Source organism: Notothenia coriiceps, unplaced genomic scaffold, assembly GCF_000735185.1.
Source record: "Notothenia coriiceps isolate Sejong01 unplaced genomic scaffold, NC01 NC01_scaffold00037250, whole genome shotgun sequence".
NCBI lineage: Eukaryota > Metazoa > Chordata > Actinopteri > Perciformes > Nototheniidae > Notothenia > Notothenia coriiceps.
The window spans coordinates 14681057-14707602 of record NW_011369951.1 but is presented as its reverse complement, the minus strand read 5'-3'; the positions used below and the strand labels follow the sequence as shown (position 1 = coordinate 14707602).

The following is a 26546-nucleotide window of genomic DNA, read 5'->3' as shown; positions in this document are numbered from 1 at the left end:
CACATGTCGATGCGTTGGTGTTCAAACCAAAAATATTGAAAGGTGGAGGTTATCGTGGAGGACAGCGAATAAAGTGTTGCGCAATGCGCTGTTGCGCACTGGATTTACGTGGCATTTATGTAAACAAGAGTTTTTTGCTGTCGATTTTGGTGAGTCCAGTGTTTGTTATTTACTCAGCCATGTAACACAAATTAAAATGCAGTGTTTAATGTTACTGTATGAGTTCCAATAGAAAATACAGTTGTAAACCTCTCTTTGTGTGTCTTTATTATGACGTAACGACTAGTCGACTAGTCGACTACTATTTTGAAAAACTAGTCGACTAGTAAATATTGGTAGTTGTGAAACCCCCGTGACCGTCACAGTGTTGCCAGATTAGACCTCATTCAGGTTGTTAAAAGGTGGCGCTACACTGTGAATAGAAATGTCTTACCTGGGACAGTAGAGGAAGTGTGAGTAAAATAAAAGTTTACTGTGGCTCTGTTACAGTACATGCAGGTGCCCATAAGGCATGCCAATTACTCAGCGGTGACATGACAAGGGCCTGGCAAACCTAAATTGAATACAACACTTGTAAGTGACTTTAATAGTTACCCTTCTGCTTTCTATGGAGCACTGGAAAAGACTAAGGTGGGGAAAGGTTATTACAAAAGTAAAAAATATCAATGAGTACTTCAACAAACAATCTAGATTGCAAGATAACCAAACAGAGTTGAACAAATGTTTCCATGGGTTTAACATGAATGTAACAATCAGAGGACTGAGTGGCCTCCTAGCCTACCTGAAAACATGTTCAGCTAGCCGCCAAGCCAACTTTGACTTTTATTTAAATTTTTATAAAACCACAACCAGCCAGGTGTAGTTTTGTCGAGTGCCGGGCTCTGAAGCCAGTTAGACACCATGGCCACACAGTGACATTTCAACAAGACTTATTGTTCTGTGCATCACCAATTGTTTACTGATAAGCCATATGAGACTCTAGAATGGAGTCTGAGTTGAGATTTCGAAAACCAGATTGTTTCACAAGTAGCCTTGTTAAAAGCTAATTTCAAGTTAGTTTCAAGCTAAAGAGTTGATAGGTTGATAGCCAATAGGTTCGGAGATTGCATTTGGTCTAATGCGTTCCGTCTCTTGTGTTCTTCACACAGACTGTTTACCTGCAATTAACCAGAACCTTTTCAAACTTGACAGGGCAATATCACTCAGACTAAAATTGGAAGCCTGATCCCTACTAATCAGATGTAGCATCTTGTCCCGTTGCCTACCGTATAATCTGTTTATAGAGATTATAAAGTCTTAGTTTGAATACACACACACCTTATGTAATTCTGTCTGAAAATTGCAACGAGGGACAATATGGTGGATGCATGAATTTTCTTGCTAAAGGACACTTCAGATTTAGATACTATATCCCTGTCTGCGACTTTAACATTACTGTGGCGAATAAAAGCAAGTTGACTAGAGTTAGAGAATTGCAGCACGGCGACAAAAAAGGATAAAATGCACCGCTTAATGTTGCTGTTTTGTAGGAAAGATGACAGTTAATATTTCCTCCACTCTATACAAACACTTTTTGCAAACAAAAATATATATAAAAAAATATTTTATGTGCAATAAATATAATGAACAAACAGCATAAAAGTAACCCCATGCCTGAAGATTTGTATTACTTTGATCTTGGTAGTGGTAATTATCTTTTGTCAGAATAAACACGGTATAACAATATCATCATATTGATTTCACTGTGTTTATTATCCTGATGGACCAGCCAAAGACGTATGTCGTGCCCTCCTGGGAAAATAAAGTTCCATACTGCTCTATTGGGAATGATTACTTGGACTCCAGTGAAATTATCTTTACTGCTTACCCCAAGGCCATAACCGTGGAGTCAACATGGGGGGGGACCAAAAATTACTAAAATTGTATACTATACTCATTTCCTGCCATTCTAAAGGAACATATATAAAAATTCACTAACACATGGGATACTTTAAAACCTGTCAAACCCCATGCCCCCGCCCGTGGGGGCAAAAAAAAACAATATTCACAAAACTGTGTATCAGAACTACAAGTTATTTACACAAAGAAGCTAAACCGGAGGGTTCATTAACATTACCATTACGAAATAAAATAATATAGTTTAGGGCTAACTAGAAAAACGATACCAGAACGGATGGAGGGCAAATTAAACACATGACTGACTGCTTCGAGCATCAACGCTAACTGAAGCTGGACTCGGACGTGCGACAGCGAAATACACCCCCCGGGTACAAAATAAAGGTATGCATAAACAAACAACCAATTTACATATGAAAAGAATATATCATTTTGGTGAAGAAAATACATTATTTTCAAGTATACAAATAGCTAAAATAAAAAAGTAATAGAATAGCAATTTTATTTTAATTTTTTGATATCAGTTAGGCTATATATTATTGGGGGGGACATTTTGAGCGTATCTGAATATTGGGGGGGGTGTGTCCCAATGTATATGGTGAGTTCGGTCCTGGCTTACCCCTTGTTGCCCTCTGAGCAGTAATGCATAATATTTTACTGTTGTCAGACTCTTAAAATAGTTTGACCTCAAAACAGCCGTCTATAAGTTTGGTTAGAGTAAAAATCGGGACATTGTAAAATAATGTTATCCTACGACCAGAGGTTTGACCTCTGGAAATCCTGTACATACAATTTCACCATTAACACCATCTCTTTAAAGAGTATAGTCAGAGGCTTGTAATGACTTTGCATAATGACTTACATTCTCTTTTTTCATTGGGTCTGCTTTCTAAAAGATCTCTGCATTGTACAGAGGGAGAGCTAGTCTCTTTTATCTCCAGAAAAAAACCCTTGTGGCTTCAGTTTGATCAATTAAACTCCTCAAAGCCCCCCCCCCCCTCCTCCTTTCATTCATCTGCCTGAGAGGAATATAAAGTTATCAGTCTTCCCGAGCGATATGAGGACGGAAATAAGTAGTTTGTCTATAAAAATGTCCAGGTACTTTATCAGCGTCCCAGAAGGCCCCGAGGCCCTGACAGTGTTCAATGTGGCTCTGCTGTACTCATGCGCTCACCCTTTGCTCCCTCCCTCCCTCTCTGCCTGTCTACTCCATCTCTGCCTGAGGCCCCACTCCTCGCTGGTTGGGGTGCACGCCGCCGGCCCTGCACCTCCAGTGGGATTGACTAGGGCCCGAGCCCCAAGTGAGGTTATCGATTTCAATCAGCGGCATGGGAGATTGGAGCTGAAGGATGCTGTAGACTTTAAACGGTGGTCAGATGCACTCCTTGTTGTTTGGGGGGGAAATGCTGCAGGAGGAGGCACTTTGCTTTTGAAGAGAAGTCAGATAAACATACAAACAGAATTAAATGGAGTGAGAGATCTCAATCTTCCAGTTTGGAGTTCCAATGTGTGTTAGTGGGTGTTTTTGGGAGTGAAATTGCAGAATTTGTTCGAAAAAGTACAGAGATTACAGGCAATAGATTCAATTTGAGCAATTATGTAAGGCTGCAACTAGCAATTTTATTCATTATTAATTATGTTAAGATTACTTTCTCAATTAATTTTGATTATTTTTTGGGGGTTTATTTTTCTCATACGGTTGTGGCCGGTTTCTGTTGTGATTGGTCATCAGCTTGGAAATGTGTCTGTAAAGTGTGAATGTTACATAGCAATGACATTATGTTATGGAAGTAAACAAAGGAGTCCATTGCAGTCAGTGGGAGAGAAACTCCCTCTGGCGTCAACTTTTAGCCTTTGACGACCATTTGCATGCACACAAACCTATAAAACACACTACAAGAAAGGGAAAACCAAAAACTAGCATAATAGGGTGACTTGAAATATCATGGAGACTGAATTGGCAGATTTGAAAAACTGGAACATCAACATGTTAGCACTTTGCTTCAAACGTTAATTAACAATCCAACAAAGATCATAAGAGAAGTTGCCCATGAATTGCAGGCAATAGATTCAATTGTAACAATGATGTAGGTTTGCAGCTAAAAATTGCTTAAATTATTTATTGATCCGTTGATTATCTTCCTAATTATTGATGTATTTTTTGGTGTGAAAATGTCAGAAATAAGTAAAAAATGTCCAACACTATTTACAGAAGCTCGTGTTTCCCGCCAACATTCTAAAACCCTTAAATCTTTAGTTGAACATCTTGAAGACTCGCACAAAAACCGCACAATTATGAAGATGAAACATCAAAAATGTTTAGCACTTTCACTTTAACTTAAACTCCTGTCAAAAAAAGATGGAATTGTTGTCCATGACATTTTTGCCAAATAACTACTAAGAAATTCAGCCTTTTGTTGTTTAGGAGCTATGTGTGTATTTGGAAAGAAACTTACTAACAAGTTATAAAATCACTTTTCTAATAACTTTATGTATAAACTCACTTGTATATGAATATACAAAGATATTGACAATATTCGTGGATCAGCAGTAAATGTTAGTTGCATAATCTGTGGGAAGGAGTGGGAGTGTAAGCAATTAATGTTCTTCAATAATGCATTCATCCTATGGTCTGAGTGTTTTTTCTTCTTCTTGTCAAGTAGTCACTGAGAAGAGAGGTGACAACTTGTCATTCTATCACAGTTCACAGGAAAGCGCTGGCATAGAAAAGCCTGATAAAGTTCCTGTTTTGCTTAAAGAGGGAAGTTAGTTCACACAATGAGAGCGCCGCTGCCTTTCTGCTCTCAGAAGCATTTGCATCAAGGGCCAGGAGATTAAACGTGTGGGTTGGGAACTGGAGAGAGTGCGTTGTCTAGCTCGGGGCCCCTCGATGCCAGAGTTCTAGCTTTCATCGCACTGGGTGAAAGATTTCTCCTGGACGCTTCACTCCGGCTACAGGTGGGTGGTGCGCATGATGTAGGTGGCAGCCGCTGTGGATTTCGTGCAAGAGTACAGAGGAGGTGGCTGTGGGCAAATTGCTTCACAATTGCCAACGCAGAGATGCTGAATCCCACACTCTTTAAACTCATGTGTGTAGTTAGATGGGAGTGTTGTGTTAAGGTTTAAAATCGTAGGTGTTTGTGTTTTTTTTAATGTGGATATTAATAATGTCAGTTTTTAAACTTTATTTTAGGGAGAGAGCATCCAGTGGGATTCTGGAAAGTTTTGTTTCTAAGTTTAGAACTGAAAAATGTAAAAGAGCAAATATTTGTTTGTCTTTTCGGTCTGGGTCCAGGTTATCAAATGTGAGGATGTAATGCTTTTCTTAATCATTTGATACATACACTTATTATATTTGTGTTTTTGAGTGTAGATAGGACAACATTTGCTATATGAATATGTCATGTTGGGCATTTTTCACAATTTCTACATTTAAAAATAATGAATGGAAAATTGAATAGTCATGAGTTTCAACCTTACCGTCATGCTTTCTTTATACTATGTGATGCTTATTTGCATCAGTGTTATTATAGGCTTTCAATGAATGGTGCAGGAATGAGCTCAAACATTTTGGTTAAAGAGTTGTTCCACAGCATAAAATACCCAGTAAATATGTCATTAAATACCCAAATCGTAAATTTCTGAATTTTTTATGTGTCATTTAAACACAGCAGTTGCTAATAAGTCACCTAATGAAACTACTAAACATCATCAACCCGAAGTGGAGATGATTCTGCTGAACAAAACAAGTATCATAAACGTTTAATTTACCACAGACAGTATCTTGTTTTCTGCAATTTTTGAAAATCCAATGGAAAAATCTCAATCCTTTTTGCTGAGGGATCCGTTGTAATTCAGATTACTTTATTGTCAATCAAATCTATCTGAAATGGAAATGTGTCTTTGGAACTGGCAAATAAAGCAAAGCAACACTCACCATACACAGAACAACACACAATTTATACACACACAAATAGGGAAATTACCTGTTAAAGTGACAAAGTTGCTTGTCTTAATACAATTATTGAGGGTTTTGTTTTTGGAATGGCTTGTGTCCACTCAAATATCAGTTGTATTTAAAATAAATCATTTACTATACACTACATTCACATTAGATGATGGTGTTGGTGTCAGAATGTCCTAAGAAGGATCCTTTAGGCTTGGAAAGGGCGCTTAAGTTTGAGTCAAGGTGTGTATATGTGTGTGTGTTGGAGGGGACACTTATTTAAACAGACTGTTATTCAGGAGGGTCACAGCCGATGGAATAAACGACTTCTAATAGTCTTTTTTCTGGCCATGCTAACATCAAGGCTGGCTTGAATAAATACTTCATCACGGCACCACTTCCAAACTGGTTTTACTTCTAGGAACACACTCTAATATCGTTTCTAAAGAAGTCATGTGGGTTAAGACTGTCCTAAAATATACATTGTGGACTTGCATTTAAATAAAAGTTTGCATTTTCTACAACTATTTGATGACTCATCAGTCCTTTTCTCCCATGCCTTCTTCTTTTTTACAGGCTCCATGTTCAGTGCAGTTGTGCTGGTGCTTGTCTGCCTGATGCAGATGAAGCTAGTGACCACAGAGGGGCATCGTGGGACCAACCGCCACGTCTTCTATGCGGTGCAAATGGACAGAGGCATCAGAGCCGCCAGAGCTCTGGCTGAGCAGCACACACTGGAGTTCATACAGCAGGTCAGTGCATGTTTAAAAGCCCCTTGTTGTTGCCTCCGCATATATAGGCCTGGATCTTACATTTCCCTGTTACTGAGTTTTTTTTTCAAGAGCTGCCAAAGTGCTGACTTCTGTTTCCTATTTGAGGGATATCTGACTTTCATCAAATTACAGCAGCCTTTCTGAATATTTCATATCTGATCAAAGGCACTAGAGTCTACACACAGTGACAGACATATAAAGACACATACATGCACATACACACTCCTATCTAACCAGTGCACGCCTGTGAGAAACTCCAATATGTGGAATAGGCTCCAGTTGAATGTCTTCAGAGATTATTGGGTCTTTACCTATTTGGCTGAGTTTTAATCTGTCATAGTGAAATCTTTCCAATTGTCAGAAGACTACATGTCATTTATCCACATCAATACTTTAAAGGTTACTTTGGTTGTTGAGTCTGAAATTGTGTCAGCTCCCTTAAAAAAAGAAATTCTCTGCTGCAGTAACATTTTTAATAAAAGGCTCTGAGCGGGTCTTGGATAGCTGGAATACTGTATTTCTTTTGTAAGGGCGAGTTCAAAGAGGCTGTTCAAGGGCATACAATATTTTGAAAGGAACTTCTTCTGACTGTCTGAAAATCCCACATTACGTCACACCTACAGTCTCCAAGAGTCCCCTTAAAATAATTGAGTATCACTTAAGCATGTTTAAAAGAAGGAACTTCGGCAGCAGGTGCTTGTTCCTCCATCAATAAAAGAACAGTCTGATTGGAGTTATTGATGAGTGATATTGAAAGAGTGTGTGTATGCGTTTTGGCATTATTGATAAGAGTTAGGGGAGTAGGGGACCGTGTCTGCTGGCCCGGTGTGAGGCCGTGTGCAGCGCTGGCCCTGGGGAACGGGGACGCAAGCTCATTTCAACCTTGGCCCTTCTGCTGCCGCTGCTGCTGCCTGGATCATGAATAAAACATCTCTGTGACCTTTATCAGGAGTGTATTGGACAGTCCACCCCCGTCTCTGTCTTCCTCTCTGCATGTCTCTCTCTCATTGTCCCTCATGTATGCACACAAACACCTCTGCCTTCTCCCTGTATTTCTTTCTGCTCTTACACCACTGATAGTCCCTCCATGCCACTTAGAATTACAAAAACAAAAGAAATACGTTGCAGTATAAAAACATATATGCACTAACTTTATTTGTGTTAGTAGGTTGGTGAATCACAAGTTTTGTCTGCAATATACTGTAAGACAACATCATATGACACATTAACAAAACCAGTTACATTTAATCAAACTTACAAAAAGCAGCCCTTAATATGAAAATATTATTAATGGGCCCTTCAATGCATTTTTATCAAAAAGTATAAAACTGGCCTGTTTACTATAAAGTGCCCTATTCTTATATTTATTCAATGTTTGTAAGGGAGGAGTATTGAAAAGGTGTTTCCATGGTTATTTCAAAAAGAAAAGCACATCTCAAAGATGATATGGACCATTTTATCTCATTGCATCGATGACTTTAGTTTGTTCATCATTAAGTCGATACTGGATCCATATCAATGTTCTGTTGGTTTATATTGTGATGATATGCCTTGTTTAGGCACTGTTTGAATGTTTAGGAACCGATTGAAATAGTGACACAAACGACCCATGGGCCTTTCAAAAATAAAACCGTATCTACAAGATGTTATGTTTTTCCAATGTATGATCATTTAAAAGGAATCCACATCTAAATATCGTCACTTGATCCATGCCAATGTATCGTTGCACCCCCATCGTTGGTTTGTATTGTGGTTTTTCTTGTGCAAAATGAAGCTATATTCGAGTAGTGTTGTGGAAATCAGTGCCTATGCAATGTTTAGATATTTAGGAAGGAGAACATCATTTCATCTAAGGGATGATGATCGTGTTGTTTGGTTACACCGATGATAATAGTGCATTTTTGATCATTAAACTGTTCCACATCTAGTATCGTTACACCCCTTTTTGTCAGACTATAATGTGATTTCACATTTGTGAAATTGTACTGAAATCATGTCGTGTAGAAACCAGTGAAAAGATGCTGTGCTGGGATTCTGTAGTAATCCATTGTCAAGGATATGCATTAAGCATGTTGTATGTTAATAAGGTGTCCAACCCAGCACCTCCATATCCTGAGCAACCCCCACTCTCACGATCCCCCCCAGGTCCAATCTGCTGACTACCATCTTCTACCTGTCTGTCGCCAGAGGCTGATGCTAAATGTCACTGACACTAACTCGCCTTTGTTAAGTCAAGCCCATTGTAAATATCCTAATATCAAGAAGAATCAGACGCTTCACAATTTGCTGTAATATGCGTATATATATATATTTAAAACATTGAAGTGGAATGAAAAGTCTGACAAGCAGCCCCTGCGCCGGCTCGGGGAGGATTGTGATGTCTGCTGGCATTCCAGTGGTAATGCCGCATGAGTGGAATGGGAATCAAATGTCTCCATGCTGGCACTCAACATATTGTTGGTCTCTTTGATTTAGTGTACAGCATCCAGGAAAATGTCATCTCGTCTCTCCATTGTGCAAGCTTGACATATCCATTTTGCAACTGTGAAACACAAAGAAAAACAAAGCGAAATACCCGCGATGATGTCTTTATGCCACACGGACAGATTTACTGTGATGCATTGCAGTTGCTATTTTGCAGATGCACTGAAGCGTTTCCTGTCAGTCTTTATGATTTTTAAATGTGTCGGGGAGATGGAGTTTATCTATCTACGTTTATCTTTCACTTGTCTTACACCTTGCTCATTTAGAAATGTTTAAAGATGGCTGATAGATTCCTTTTTGGAGGGTAAATCGGCTCATTCTCAATGATGCAGTGAAATGTAGAAACATTAAATAAAGAGACAAACAATGCAGTGCACCCAGGATCCCTCGCTTGTAATTATGTGTCAGTATACTGACGTGGATTCAAAGATTACTGTTACACAATGGTGAGTCTCATCTCCAAAACAAGGACGTGGTGGTTTAATGCAGTCATTATGAGCCCGGGAGAAAGAGACTCTTTGACTAGGCAGGTAATGGCAGCCATTACAGGTGCAGGGTTTCTCACACAATGACAAAGGAAAAAGGAACCTGATCGTGATCTCAAATAGATGATAGTCGGATGCTCAGAACAACAGCACAGTGACTTGATATTACACGCTGATTAAAATACAAAATCAATTAAAAAGTATCATCTTATCTTCCAGGCTTACTTACAATCCAGCCGCCCCAGTTTGAAGTAACATCACATAACTTCACATTGTATACTTGCTTACTTAAGACTTTGCAAATCGGATTAGAGCCAGATTAGGTCTGCGTGTGGCATTGTTTTTATTTTAGCTGAGATGACTGCTTCAAGAATTAAGTATGTGTGTGTGTGCATGTGTGTGTCTGCGTGATTCTGTCTTGAACTCTGACACCAGGAAGTCCCCGGTCTCCAACCAATGGTGAAAGGCCTCCCAGATTCCCCTTCTCTCCGTTGAGGTGGAATACTGGCGGAAGATTAGCATATCATTAGCATACCATTAGCATAACATTACAGCGGCACAGCTTGGCTCGCTGTCTGCAGACGTGCTATCAGCTCATCGAGAGATTCAATCTTCAATCCCCTCCATGCTCCCCCCCCCGCCACCTCCCTCCCCCCCTCTGTACTCACACAGTGTGTTTTCCATCTGAGTAAAGCAGATGTAATTGAGGCAGAGCACTGGATTTAGCGGCTAAATGAAATCACACAAACGCCTCGCGATCATTCGTGCACATTCAGAGACTTTCTTCTCTGGAACCTTGTAGCGCTGCGCCCAATTCACAATTTCTAATATCCTCTCAGAAACAGCCTCAGTCAGAAGCTAAGCTATGTGGAAGCCTTACTCTGGCTGGATTACTCCAGGCTGTGATGTTCTGGCCAGGTGTTCTGGCAAAAGGAAAAAAGGCCAACGTGTCACCATCTTCTCCCTCGCCCCCTTTCACTCCCTTTTCCTGAAGCATAGGGCACCCAGGGCCGCGGAAAGGGACACCAATCGTCTAATGGTTGGAAGAGAGGGCCCATTCCATTAGTCAGGGGGCCCAGAGTTCACCGCTGCTCCTCGGCACAGGGAGGGCGGAGAGAGCGAAATGGAGGCAGGTGTTGGCCGGGGGCAACGCAGAGGGCAATACTGTACCAGCTGCATGCTGGGAAATGAATCACTCCCCCACCACCCCACCGCCCCATGTACACTCCTTCACTGCCCATTTCTATTTCCTCATGCAAGTACAGGTGCTGGCGCCATGCTCACACACACTGTCTGACTTCCTCTCACCTGCTTTTGTCCCCAATTTTAATTCATTCCAGTAAGCTTTTCTCCATTTTCCTTATCTCTTTCTCTCTCCCTCTCATTCACTCACGGCTATCTCCATCTCTTTCATTTTCTCTCCCTCTCGTTGCCCCCCCCCCTCCCCTCATTCAATCCTCGCTCATGCCTCACTCTCATTTGTAAATGGAGAGTGAACTTGTCTGAGGAATATGTGCAGAAGATGTGGTTTCCCTCCCAGGTGGGAAACTCTCGGGGGAGATGAAGGTAGAGAAGAAGAAGAAGAAGAAGAAGAAGAAGAAGAAGAAGAAGACTGGGTGAGGAGGAGGAGGAGGAGGAGGAGGAGGAGGAGGAGGTGAGCAGAAATTATGCTACCACTCCCTCTCCTTCCCTCTCCTCTCCCTCCCTGGGCTGAGATGATGTATGGCTGCAAAGGCCACATGTTGGCCGTGTGATGGATTAAAGCACTTTGTAGGAAAATTACTGAGAGCGCCTCAGCACACCCGAGTCTAGCCCTTAATAAAACTCTCTTCAATATTGAAATGTAGAGAGAGATAGGGAAAGAGGGGGAGATAAAGAAGATGAAGGAACATGGTGGACGAGACTTGCAATGGGAGAAGCACACATACACGCCGTATGGAATATTGAGAAATGTTGTAAAATAATACGTCGTGCAGTACAGCTTTACTGCTGGATTTAGGTTTGTGTTTGGAATGGCTTTATGAAAAGAGCTTAGAGAGAAATAAGTGAAAGTAAACCATATTTGATGAAGTTGTTGTTTATCATAAGCTTTGTAGATGGAGAAGTTTGTCGGTTACTGATGCTGTAGACTCAGAGTGTTTTATGCTCAGTGAAAAGCCCATTTCTTCTCCGTAATATTAAAAGAAAGTTTTGAAATACCGTAACATGGATTCCAGTCTAAACCTGCGTAATGTGACAGCGAACTTCAGTGCACGTCGGTTTTCCTTTCCCTATATCAGATCACTTCAGTGTTTTCAACCGTATGGACAATTCTTTCTCACGATTGACTTGAGAGTTTTTATGATCTTTGCTGAAGAGTGGATTATAGTTATTTTTGGTTCTTGACCTTTTAACTGAGTGGGACTAAGAACGAGGTGAAGCAGACCCGTAGCAACTGAGACTTGGAATGTTATAATTCACGTGGGTGTGGGGTTCAGTAAGCCTGTTTGTATAAAACTCATCTACGTCCCATAGTATTTGCGTCATACTAGGTGCAAAAAGCGAATGAATGAACTTTTCTATGAATCCATTGATCATTTCAGTTTATCAAAGCAAAACTACCACACATTTTCTGTTTTCAGAATCTGCTCTGCTTTTGTTTGTTGTATGTGATAGCAAATTAAATATTTTCTGGTTTTGGGTTAAAAAAAGGAGCAATTTGAAAACAAACTTGTGAAAAAAAGAAAAAGAAAGAGCTATGAATCAAGTCTTCAAGAAGATAATTGGTTACACATTATTTTAATAATAATGACAATGCCATAAGTTTAATTTGAAGTCCCACTTTTTTTAAATTCATAATTAAATAAGTTATTAACTCATTGATGCAACAAATCATGAACATGTCATAATTCACTATGAAATGATTAAATATGTCATTTCAATTACACACAGGTTACCCTTATATATATAGTTACTCTAACACAAGGGTGTCAAACTCAATTTCATCGCGGGCCACATTCGCATAAAGGTTGCACTCAAAGGGCCGGTTGTAACTATATAAATATATAATATATATATCAAATAATCTATTATATTACATTATCGCCTCTGAATTGGATTTAATTACGGTACTTAGTAATTAACTACGTCTGAAAGCAGAAGTCCAGGGCAAATAATTGCAAGTTTCTTCAGTGCGCATGTCACAAAACGAGATGCATTGTGGGACATGTAGTTTATGGGCAACGTGCTTCTGTAAAGTGGCATGTAACCGTATAATAAACGTATTATATTCTTTGTAAGCTCTTGCGGGACCTCATAAAATGAAGTCGCGGGCCGGATTTGGCCCCCGGGCCTTGAGTTTGAGACCCCTGCTCTAACATGTCATATTAATATTGTTCAACACAAGTATATGTTTAGTGTATGTCCTATAACCTGTATTGTTGTTATTGTTTGATAATGGGAATTACATTTAATAGGGAAACGATGACATTGGATTTAAAGTAAGTCCTTTCGATTACCACTTTGATTATTTATTGATTAAGTATTTCCCCCATTTTCAATATGTATTTGTTTGCAGATTTTGTTTTCAGTTTTCATCATTCATCAGAGCTTTTATAGTTGTTGTTTTTAGGAGATGTTTACTTCTTTAGTCTGTTTTGGAAAATAATGCTGCCTTTGGCAAAAAGTTATTCTTATGTAGGACTTTGGTAAACCCTGATAATGTTACAAAAACATTCACTTCCTTTACTTGTGACTTTAAAATGGACCGTAAACCCGTCATGTCCCCTCTCAACTCCTGCATTTCCTGCCAATACTGTAACCAACAAGGCTTAACTGCTCACCCCCATTTAGCCCTGAGCGTCCCCCTCCATCACCCAGCCCTCCTCCTATCTCTCCTTTCTGCTTCTCCATATTTGTGGCAGTGGAGGCCACGGCCCCTGTAGGGCTGTTAGTAGACACACCAGCTGCTATTTCCTCCGAAGGGTGGGCTGCTTCACGTGGCTCTCACACACTGCTTCAATGACTCTTGATGTCTGTGTTTGTTTTTGTTTATCCTTCATGCTTTTCCCTCCATCTTTGTTGCCGTCTCTGCTCTCTGAGTGGCTGTTGGAGTCCGTCAGCAGCAGCGGGGCATGCTTCCTGTGGATGCTTCAGCACTGTGATGACTCAAAGACCAACTCTACTGATCTGCCATCAGATGCTGCAGATCAAATCAGGCTTACAGTGTTTTTCCTTTTAGAAGGCTACTGAGGAGATGAACTGTTTATACTTTTTGGACTGGGGTTGGTGAAAGCTCATAGTTTGTATAAACACCAACATGTAGCCGAGTGTTTTTTGTAGTGGTCTCAATCAAGAAAAACGATTTATCGCGGGTTAATCACAATAATTATCTTATTCATCATGGCTAATCACAAGTTTAACAATGCTAGTATTAACTTGTATTATAGGAAGGATATAACACGAGTATATGTGTGGTATTGTAAGAAAGAAATGCATGGCAAACTGGTAAGATAAATCTACCCCTGTGTAACCGCAAACCTAATTGATGACGAATTTCAGCGGCACTTGTTTGCTCTAGGCGTGGTGAAAACAGAGAAAAGGCATTTTGCCAAAGCATGTTTTAGTCAGTTAATTGAAGAGTGAGTAGGAGATAGCTCCATCTATCATTATTTAATCTACTGACTTGACTTCTTCTGAAAGCAAAATAAACGCTTAACAAAACACTGACATGAAGTATATTCACCTTTTATACAAAATGTTTCAACATGCTAGCCAGCAGGTGGTAGACAGTGAAAGGTGGTGCCAGTTGTGTATTTCATATTCCAATGTTCACTCTCCTTTGAGATCTGTTTTGGTCTTCACCATCTCTGGAGAGAAATGTGTCTCTTTTCTGTTAAATGCTGTGTTCACTAGGTAGTTGCTAACAGAATCTGCCTGTCATCCGGTGAATGGCAGATATCTTTGTTTTTGATGTAGTCAATTGAAGTTCAGAAGAAGTTAGCAGGTCATATGTTTTGGCTTGTGATGGGCATTTGTCGTTCAGTCAAACGATTCCACTTACAAGATGAATATTTAGTGTCAGCCCTGTGGTAGTTTTGCCTTAAGCAAAGATTATTTTTAAAAGGTAAAAGGAGCAACCAACAACTCACAAAACTTCATATCAAGAACCATTTTTTATGTCTTTTAGGAAACAAAAGAGAACCAGATAAATTAAAAACAGACATCAAGGAACAAAAGATAGAACACACATCACAATACCTGCAGCTCTTATTGAGCTTTTGTGTTTCACAGCACCTTAAATCTGCCTTTTCCTTCAAGTGAGCTGATTTGATTTGTGAAGCTCAGGTCTTTCAATCATCTGCTGCACTGTATGATCATTTGATTTGACACTTGAAGGGTGAGCGGAGGCATTTTTTGATCCGTAGGAATCAATAACAAACATGTGTAGAAAAACGTGGAATAACAACTGAATCCAGAGAAATCACTGAAGCACATAAAACAAAAACTGCAACCTTACATTAGAGAAGTGTATATATATATATTTATCAATACTGTAGGCTCCTGTGATGACATAGGATTAGATTGTTTCCAGTATAATAAACGTCATATGACTCAATAATTATTATATCTAGTTTCATGACATTTTTTCCATCAAAGTCAAGACTTATGATTGTTGAAATCTTTTCGTTTTGTTTCAAAGGCAAATACAAATTGGGCAATTTCCAAAGAGTTTAATTAGAGCTTTTAGTTTATTTTAGTTTGTCAAGTGTCGCAGCTGGAGGAGAAGCCAGCAGTTGTTCTGTAGCTGTAAGTGGAGAGCAGCTCAAATATTTGAGCTACAGTAGATTTCTATATTTCCTGTCTTGATTTATAACACTGTATCCTTTTTATGATTACTGTTCCTCGTTCAAAGAGCATTTCGTGGTATGTTAACCTTTTACTTTACTCATATCTCACGCAGCACAGTAGCCAGCAAAGATTACACAGTAGCACCAATTATTATTATTATTATTTCTCCTTACTGTACTTGTTCCTGAGGCTGCACATTAGGTATGTGCTAATAGAAAATAAAAAGCCACAGTGGGATAATTAAAATTCCGTTCTTTAATTGATTAATCTATTCTTCTTCTTTTGTCTTCGCTCTGACTTCCAACTCTCATAATTGCTTGTGGTTTTTGGTTGGGGTCCAAGTTTCTTAAATCCAATATGTTCTCCTTATGGGAGCTTTTATCACTCTCAGCAGTAGCAGCCAGATCTGCAGCGGATCCAAGTCATTTCTTTTGTGTCCTTATAATATACTTTTTAAAGCATATTGAATCAGACTACCTCAGGCATAACTTTTGTTTGCTTATTTTGATTATTACACAGGAAGTACCTTATCTGAAGTTAGCGCATGTCATGTTTATCATTCTTTTTATACAGCAAATACTTTAATCAGTGGTTAGCAGTGATGCAAGAATGTCCTGCACACTCACAGTTTGTATGTTCCCTCATGTCTCTGGCTTTTAACTTACAGACATGCAGGTCAGGTTATTTGGAGACTCTAATTGCACATTAAAGCGACTATTTTTTATGTTAATGCAATTAGCACGTTGTCTTTTTTTAGATAACAAACACAGAAGACAGACGGCATTATTTCCTCCTACCTGGGTGGAAAAGGCATGAAATTCTGTTGAAAGCTGGTTGTCTTTGCATTGTTTTTTCACAGAGAATTTGAGGTGGGAATTGCTGTTTCACACAGTTTCTTTTATAGCTTATCTTGCACATGAACTTAAATAAACCTCTGCAAATGTGTTTGGTATGAATTTCTCCCAGTGGGATTCAAGTCTTTTTCCATTCAGTTACACAGAATTCCTAAACATCTTAATCTTTCACCCTGAATAGGAAGAGAAAACCACTGAATATAGTTTGGATTCCATCTTGTGATAATTAAAGTGTCCATTTATTCCATTCTGGGATGTTTTCTGCACCCTTTTTTTCTGCTATTTTCTTCAGTGGTGTAGACTTTGAGTGAATGGCTATTCATTATAAGCTATCATTGCTTATGTCAGAGCGTTTGAATCGAGGCAGTCTTTTATTTAATCCCCAAACTTTGCTCCATCGATTAAACTTCCTTTTTCTTTCAAATACACACATACTTGCAACAGTATTCTGACATGATGACATGACTTCAAGTCAGACAAGTGTTGTTAATGATGGCATATAAATACGTGTGAAATTAAATTAAACTATTAATTGAAGTAAAGTTAATGTGTATGTATGTACAGTATCGTTACTATCTGTCAGTACCAGGGATTTTTCGATTTTCTCCAGTAACATAGTCATTATAGTCCTTTGAAAGCTTTGCAGCACTCTTTACAGCAGCAGGACTGTTATGCTAATCCCCTCTTCATCAGTGCCTTGACTAAGCTTGATTGTTGGAGAGATTCAGTTAAGCAAAGACCTGGACAGAGTCCTTTATGTACCTTGTACTTCTTTCTGGAGTCTGAAGGTCTACTTGGATTGGTTGTCCTTGGTCCTAGAGTGCGACAGGTCATGGTGCTGTGTACCGTATCAGTGCCACAGATTTAATCTCCACATCTTGCTTTAGTAAAACCTCAAAAGACTTTCAACTTGATGTATCTCTCAACTTGTTTCATTGCAGTTCAACTAATAATAAACAAGTAACATGTTGGTGTTTAGTCAGAGATGCTGTTTCACAGATTTTATGCATTTTGTAAGAACTTTGCAATAGGACATTGTCAAGACATTTTTAAAAGCTCTTATTTTTGCTTGGATGCAACAACTATTTTGAATGCCAAGTTGAATTAAATACTTTTCATCAATCTTCACTAGTTATTCACAACATATTTTATTTTCCTTCCCCCCCAAAAACATTTAAAAAAAAAAACATTTCCTGGTATACAAATATTTGAAAACATACAGTATATTTTTTAACATAAGCTTCCATTATAAGTGAATGTTTCTGACTTCTCCCTCTATATTTTATACATATTTTACCATATATTGCAGCTCCTGCCATTTCAAATATTGCACTAGTCCGTACTGCAATCTGGATTAAAATGTAGATAAATTGTGCAGCCCTTATTAAAACATCTATTTCTTATTGGTCGTGAATTCGAACAATGAAGAGTTATGCAAAGTTTCATGTCAGTCAGAGCCCTGATTTCCATGGGCATGATTTAGATGATCCAAAACACTAACACTCAACACTTCACAGTAGCATGGGTTTCGATCGATAACCACTATTTGATTGATGCTGACATCAGTCATGCCACCTAGAGTAACCCTCTGTAGGATCCAGTATCTACTGTTTAACTACGTAAAGATACCTCAAACTGCAGCCTACTTGGACTTCCTATTCACGTCAAGCTTACTTAGTTCATCGAGCAATGATTCAGGCATAAAGTATCTATCTCTGTGTGTGTTGAAAACTCATGATTAGTGTTCTCAGTGACTGGCTGGCTGATGGGGTTGATTTGTCCGACAGTGCTGTGTGTCAGGCGGTCTCAGCGTCCACACTGGAGAACATGAGTGAAGGAGCGGATAATTGATAGTGACAAGGCGCTCCCAGCCTTAATTGCTGCTGGTGAATTAGATTACCTTTTCAAAGTGCCGTCATTAGCAGAGGGAGAGCCATACCAATGGTCCCCTGATTGGCCTCATATTGTTTTGCTGTGAACCTGCTCTGGCAGGGCGCAAGGATGTGTGTGTACATTTGTGAGGATGTGTGTTTGTTTTGGATTGAAATTACTCTCTAATTTTCATCTGTAGTTTGACTGTGTGTACATGTGTGTGAGTTATTCACATCCAGTGTCAATAATGTCAAGTTGTCAAAGTGACACATTTAGTAGGAAGTGTGTCTCTTGTCTAATTGGCCATTGACTGCTACCACAGATTGAAATGATTGGTTTACACAAAATACAAAAAAACGGATTATTTTAATAGGTTTTATTTGACCACGTTTTGAGATCTCTGCCTCTACATTATACTGTCACCCCAGTACAGTGGGCATCAATGGACAATTGCAATTTGAGGATTTAATAATAATACATTTTATTTAAGGGTGCCTTTCATCCAAGGACATTGTACAATTGAGTAAATACTCAAGAGGTTAAAAGCAACAACATGATACAGCACTAACATGTAATCACAGCCATGTGCCTGTGCAGCACCTCTTTTCACCCTCTGTCTGATAGCAGAGTCCAGTCTGCTCTGATTGGTTAGCTGGCTGGGTCTGTTGTGATTGGTCAGCTGCTTAGAGATGACTTGCCTATTAGTCTATCGTACATTAAAATGTGTTGGAGCGCAAGTGATACATAGTGATGTCGCTATGTCACAGAAGTGTGTGTGTGTGTGTGTGTGTGTGTGTGTGTGTGTGTGTGTGTGTGTGTGTGTGTGTGTGTGTGTGTGTGTGTGTGTGTGTGTGTGTGTGTGTGTCTTAATGGCAGATTGAGACTCTTTAAGGAGTGTTGCTCAAGGTAAGACTCAGGGGATGGGGGCAATTGACCACACTGTCTGTGACACTGACCCCTCTCCTGTCAGCGCATTCATCATCCAGCTGTGACAAATAGGTGTGTGTGTGTCCTGAACTTTGTTGTTAGACTGGCAGACCATTAACATGCACTAAAACGTAAAACACACTACAGGAAAGGGAAAACCCCAACAAGCAAAAGAGTTTCTTTGTTGTTTTCTTTGTCTTTTTGGATAGTAGGAAGATGACTCGACTGCGACACGCTGCGGTAAATACTGACCTTATGTAAAAGGTTCAATGTGTCTTTCACAAAACAGATATATGCACTTGATTGGGTTCATCTTGTCCACATCCTCTGCCTTACATATTTGCCCGCTGCTATAGTGTTTGAGTGTGAATTCGTATTTTTAAGAGCTTTTGATGAAACACTATATAATTGCAGACCATTTACTGTCACTTAAAGAGCCACAGGATCAGAGCCATGGAGAGCGCAGTGCCGATATTCTGTTGGTTACCAAGAGAAACAAAGATACTGTTTCTCAAAAGACATAATGCTGTTGAGTTCAAATGGCTTTTCTCAATGCTTTGGCCTCTGCAATTATATTCTCTTTCCCTCCATTGTGATGATGTGGAGCCAGAAATCTCAGATATAGATATCTCAAAACTTAGAAAAATAGAAGTGAGATGAAGTTCACTGGGAGAAATACCATTCATTGTTTTTTGGAAAAGTACCATTTTAATTTCTAATTTGACTTGTATCTACCTACAGTTTCATTGCAATGTCTTCTTTTGCCTTCAGTAGAGATGTATGTTGATTGGCAGTAATTACAGAGTATTTCTCAATGTTATGACATTAAGTGTGCCTTTTTATAGAAATCATGTCACAGCAGGACTGTGTTTTCTTTATGCCAAAGCAATCCATGGCCTCACATTACCTTCAATAATAATGATTTAATAAATACTCTTCAATACATCCATTTATCAAAAGTGATGATACCGTTACGTTTCAACCAGAATAACTCTGTACTTTGATATTTTTAAAGAAAAGATAAAGATGCATTTGGCTGTTTTTAGCCAGGATGGCATGGTTTAGCTCGCAGCCATTGGCCTCAAGCACTTTTGATTTGATATTACATGTGATTGGCCAATTACTGCAGCAACAGACTTTGGTAAAGTCAACCCCGGTGCATTTAATGGAATCTTTTTCAGGACAACTCAACTCTCCTTTTTACAGTTAAGGCTTTAAGGGGACTTTTCTATTTATGGAAAGACACATTTCAGTGATCTTTTAAAACAATATCCAAATATCAATTTCATTTCCTAGTACTAGAAGAAGAAAAAAGATAGATTTAGTTATTTTTTACTTTCTTCTACCTTCTGAGATCAAAGGTCAAGGTTAGTTACATCACCATATTGGAAAAAAAACGGTCTTCAACAAGGAGGATGTTGCTTTTATAAAATCTTCAAACCTAAGTTTTCCAGTTAAAGAGAAGTTATAATGATATGCTATGGAAAGAGATACAGTGGAAGGTAATTTGCAGAGAGAGGAGTTCCTTCCATGCACAGATGGTGACATGTGCATCTTCTTAAAAAAAACGTCCCAAAACCAGAAGTCCAAACCCCCCTGCAGCACTGGTTTCAGTTCCAGCCATCCTCCCTCATCTTATTTCCATATCTTTCTCCAGTCACTGCTCCGTCACCAGCCCCCAGAACCCTCCCTATCCCCCCAAAAACCCGACGGCTTCCCCATCCCTGTCACAGCCTTCATCCCTTTCCCAGCCAGCGCGCCGCTCCCCTGCTGAGTTAAATGGAGTGTGCCGGTGTCTGGGGAGTCGCGCGTGCTCAGTTGAGCTCGGCTCAGCTGGGCTGCCAGCGTTATAAACTTACTGTGTGATTATTGTCAGAGCGAGACTCCTCCACCCAGGAGGTCTGCGCTGATGGGTACTGTGTCACTGGGTACAGCCAGCCATGGAGGGTGGGATGAGAGAGCAGAAAGGAGGTTATAGAAACCAGGGGTGAGAGAAGGACATGAAGAGAAATACTGTCGGTGGGGGTGATGGAGAACAGAAGTCAAGGGAGGAAAGGATGGAAGAAGAATGGAGGAACAAGCAGGAGGGCAGGGAATCATCAAAAGAAGGAACAAAAACAAGCTGGGCAAGGAAACACTGATGTGTACCTATCTTGGCAGACAAAGACAAGGGAAGACACACAGGGAGGGATATAAAAAGGGAAAAGCAGAAGTATAATGTGCTCGGAGAAGAAAGAGAGGCAGCAGGGAAATCAGCAGAAAGAGGGAGAGACAGGGCCGACGAGAAAGGCAAAGAGAGAAATTAGAGAGAACACTTTCAAGCGAGTGATGTGTGCCGTGATTGTTTTCTCTCCCTCTTTCTCTCTTTCTCTCTGTCTCCCTCTAAACGGTTGGTCGGGATGTGGCCTGTATCTGCCGGCAAGAAGGAACTCAATTTGGGACAATTTACTCTGCAGTCTCAGCCCTGATGCACCTCAGGGACAGAGAATGGAGAGAATGAATGTGAAGGGAGATAGAATCAGCAAGCCACACACACACGCACATGAACACACACACAATTGCCGGCGAGTAGATTTCACTTAGTTAGTTCTAACTCTCCCAGGCGGTCAATACGATTTGAGTTTATAAGGCTTGGAAATGAAAAGCCCAGGATAAGGTTAGATAAACTGTGTGCTATTTGATTTCGGCCCACCTTCTTGCAGAAAAACCCACACAAGACAGATGGCCAGAGGGGATATGCTGATATCAAGTTGTGCAAAGGGTCATGTGGTTGATTAAGGCAGGAGAACGTTATGTGTTTTGACCTTATTGGTCCCTGCAATGATGAAAACTTAGATTTTCCTCACATCTTTTGCCTTCCAAATCAGAGTTCTGGAGGGTGCACAATTTAGACAAATTCTTAATAAAAAAATATCTAACTTCATTTACCTGAAAATACGGTGGCCAACCTGTGCAAAAGCGCTAACAAGGTCCAAAACACTTGAAATGCGCTGCACGTTCAAAAATGATGTACATTTAAAATATGCCAAAACGCATCCAATTTAAGAAACGTCTTCACCAACTTGAAAAAAAAAACCTGACTATCTATATACTTTATATATCCCCAAGTGCCAACAAGCGCTCAGGTCCCAACTCTGTGCATCACTTTTTTTAGTGTGCCTGTTTCCGTTGTGGTTTGAGCTTCTTGCAGCGTTTTGTATTCGCAGTGTTTCATTTATTAAACGATGCGCATGTTTCATCTGGTTGGTGATTGTTTTCTGAAGATTGCACAAAGATTTTTCTTCATTTACAAGGTTTTTGCCACATTTGTTTTATTAACATCGTTTTTGAACATTACTTTACATTACATGTCACTTGTTAGATGCTTTTATCCAGCGTCTTAGCGACTTACATTCAGTACTGTGGGCAATCCCCACAGGAGCAATTTGGGGTGATGTGTCTTGCCTAGGGAGACAACGACATGGTGACTGCAGTGGGACTGGAACTTGCTCTCCCCTGATCCGAAGATCAGGTCGCTATCCCACTGAGCCACAGTCTCCCTAAACCTGCAGCATGTTTCTCCTAATAGAAGTGTTCTAGCCGCGTTTGCACTTGTCGGCCACCGTAGAAAAGTGATGAGTTTTGTATTCTGACCGCACCATTTGTTTCTATACACTAACAGGTGGGCAGCCTGGAGGATGTTTACAGCCTTAAAGACAGCAGGGGGCGCCCTGACAGAGCCGCCTTTGAGAACACACTTTCCACTGCAGTAGGGGTGAGTATTTTATCTATTGTATCAAATAAACTCTGCCCAATGGAATACTCATCACACGATTAATAGAAGGGGATCAAGCCGCAGGTTCCTAAAAGAAGCCGCTCTGAGTTTATTTTTTTTATTTTTTTGGCTTTACTCACACTGTCTCTGTCACACAGCGGGAAATGGATTTGTAACTACATCAAATCAGAGCGTTCAGCTACTTAGACGTGACTGTTTGATACATTCAACACGGCCACGTCAAGGTGAATTCACACTGGCATCGGTTCTGATTTCACACAGCATGTATATGCAAATGGAAGTTCATTTGGCTGCCGTTGCTGTTTTAATCAGGGTCTAGTGTTGATTAGCGACAAGGATGCAACAAAAAAAAAAGACACAGATCCATGTGGTGAGTAATGGCTGAAAGTTGTTTACCTTGCTCGTGTGCCTGTTCCATCCAATATCACTATATGCCTTGCCCCCCAAACCCCCCCTCGCCACCTTCAGCAAGCCGTTCTGCATCACCCTTCGGAGCGCACAATGCAGCCTCCTCAAAGAGCTTTTGTTGCCAGGGAAACCGTCACCCACGGAGACATCCCATGACAGCACGGGGAGAGGGAAGAGTGGGGGGGATGCAGCTTTTGGCCCTGGTCGTTCTCTGGGGTGCACCAGACCTCTGGCCCTTCCGCAACACACTGCCCCTTCAGAGGCACACACACTCTAAAAACACAAGGCCGCAGTATACCAAAGAAAACCACACTCATGCATGAAAACACACAAGCAGAAGAAAGAAATGGAAAGAGAGAGAGAGAAGATTCCCAACTTTCTGATTCAGAGTTATCATCTGAATCAGTGTGCGTGTGATTAATTGAAGTAATTTATTCACAATCTCCAGTGACTCCATGTATGGTTCATGATTTCATTAAACTGTAACTTTAATTACTTTTCTACAATCGTAACTTTAGGTGAAATGAATTTCCCCGCCTTGAATGTCCCACATATCGTAATGAGTCTTACATTTAATAGATTGCACAAATAATGTTTTGGGATAATGAACAAATGCATACTTAGACATTGCATCCTTAGCAGGCGGTTGCATTCTTAAACACCTTGCATCGTTTTTTGACGATATTCCTTTTATGTGGACTAATCAATTTAGCATTGAGGCAAGACAACATCTCTATCAATAACCTTGAAAGGAAACCTTTTTATTTGCTAAAATAATGCTGTAGTCCTTTAAACTACCAGACTATTAGGATCTGCTTTTATAGTATTTTTAGGCTGAAAACAGTCAATATTGTCATATGTGTATGGGAGATGTATTTATGGGGGGTTATGTGTTGCCAAACACAATTACAGTGTGTTGGCTACAGCTGTTGGCCGGCTGCCAAAGCTGGAGCTGTACTCCATCCGCCATCCTCTGACCAGGCTGCTGTCTGCACAGAGCTGCATGCTGCCTTTCACTCCACATCGTGCTGTGCATTGCATGGCAGGTGGGTTAGATTACGGTGCATAATCATTAATGCAGCATGCACGGTTTATTAAGTCATAACCATGAGACATAATTCATGTTTTTAAATATTAGTGTTTAGAGGTGGCTACTAGTTAGCAAACAATGCTTAAATAAGATGTAAAGTGTGCTACTTTTGGAATGAATTTAACTTGTTACCATTAAGGACTTAGTTACCGGTGCATTATTGTGCAGCAAAGGCTACGAAGGCTGTGTTTTCATGCGTTAGTGGAGCTGAATGATTGTGTCAAAGTTCCAAATTCAAAATAAACTTGATTAAAATTCCCAAACTGGCAAAATCCTGTTAGATCTTCAGAAAATGATATAAGATGTCAATATTGCATCCTCTGAGGCCATCATAAAGGTCAGAAACCTACTCCTCTAAACATCACAAAGAAACAACATATTTTATTAATCTGCCGTCACTAGAGGATTGATGTCAAGGTAACATGCTCTAGAGAGCGTCCGATAATATGAATATACCTTTATCTTCTCCTTACCCTAGTCGAAGCCAGCCTCACAGAAGGTTTTTCCGACCACCAGCGTGGCACAAACTTGACATTTTGTTTTAGATTTGAACATGGCCAATGGAACAGAAGTCATGTACTTATACTATCCCATGATACTGTGTATGGCTTTGTTATGACATCTGTTCCTATAGTAAAAGACAAGTGTATCTATTTTATGAAACTTTGTCCCGCAATCAGTCGCTTGTTCTGGAGATTTAAATAATAGTCAGCTGATGATGTTGCTTAGCTGTGAATTCATTTGGTTTCAAGCACACATGAACACTTAGTCTTATAACAAAAACATTGTAGGAACATGTAAAGTTTCAATATATAGTGTTCTATGAAGACTATGTTAGTAACTATGTAACCCTTTCTCTCATGTACTTAAATAAAAACCATATTTATTTAAACAGATTTATTTATTGTGCTTAATATAATGCAACAATATGATCAATACAAAGTGAAACAAAAATTATATTGTCAAACCATTGCCAACAAATGAAGATTCATTGTGAAATATCAAAACATTTCCTGTTACATCTCAGTTGCTGTTCTTTTTCAATTCGTAATGAAAGTGAAATAGTTCAGTTACACTCATGAACATGATTAATGGTGTTCCATAACAAAGGAATAATAAAAAACACTTCATAAATCAGTGCAATCAAAGCAGTCCAGTGGAATGGCTCTCTGAGGCTCTCACATGTGTAGAGCTGTACTATAAACACACACACACACACACACACACACACACACACACACACACACACACACACACACACACACACACACACACACACACACACACACACACACACACACACACACAGAGAGTGTAGGTCCATAGTGGTTTCTCAGAGGAGGGGGAGGTTTTGCCACCATGTAATCCCGGTTGTCAGCATCCCTCTGTCAGCAAAGCAACAATCAGCTGTTGTATTAATCGCCCTGCTAATGACACAATTAGCAAGGCTCTGGGAAATACAGCTCCACGCAAACATGTGAGAGCTCGGAGACAACATGCCACATGCAGCAACAACACATGCATTTTGACTTAAACAAATACGAAGCAAGACCTGCCATTAACATGATAAAAATACATGCATACAGGAATATATACACACAGGGACAACACAGGTATACAAAATATGGCGTCCTTAAGATACGAGATAATAACATCCAATTGTTTCCTTCTTTCTCCCTGCCTCTACTTTGTTTACTTCAGGCTCCCCCTCCCCTTGTTTACCCTCTCCCTAACTGTCCTAACTATCAGACCTCTTGCCTTTTCATTCTCAAACACACAGACATGTCTCTGACTGAACTCTACACTGACCTTTTACAAAATGTCTCAGACACTAACCCCCTGCCAGCTCCTGACATACACTCCCCGGTCCCTGCTGGTGTACACACACTTAGCACACACATTCTGAAAACCACTGTGCACAGTTTGTCCCCGTCGTCTGACTTCTTTTTCTTTGTCTTAAAATATGTCTAGTTAGTCTAACTGCAGCTGGGTGTTATTGTTGCTACCTCCCTAGCAGTGAGAGAAGTTGGAAACATAAGCAGCTGCACTGTCATTACGTTGTCAATTCATAAACGAAAATGTAATTGAAGTTATGCAAGGAGAAGCAAGTTATTCCCATAGAAAAACATGAGGTCAAGGTCAACCAACCAACCAAACAAACAAACGTGACTCTTTTCGAGGGGTTACCTCCTCAAGCCAATCAGTGT

At 39.9% G+C, this 26546-nt stretch overlaps 1 protein-coding gene across 1 annotated transcript in view; it reads right to left on the bottom strand.

The window, feature by feature from the left end:
• The window catches only part of mms22l (MMS22-like, DNA repair protein), a 47934-nt gene extending 26922 nt beyond the window's left edge, over window positions 1-21012 (bottom strand). Inside the window, exon 1 of the mRNA XM_010796454.1 lies at window positions 20926-21012. The gene's annotated coding sequence lies outside the window, so the exon portion shown is untranslated. The remainder of the gene's footprint in view (window positions 1-20925) is intronic.
• Between the last annotated feature and the right edge of the window lie 5534 nt (window positions 21013-26546).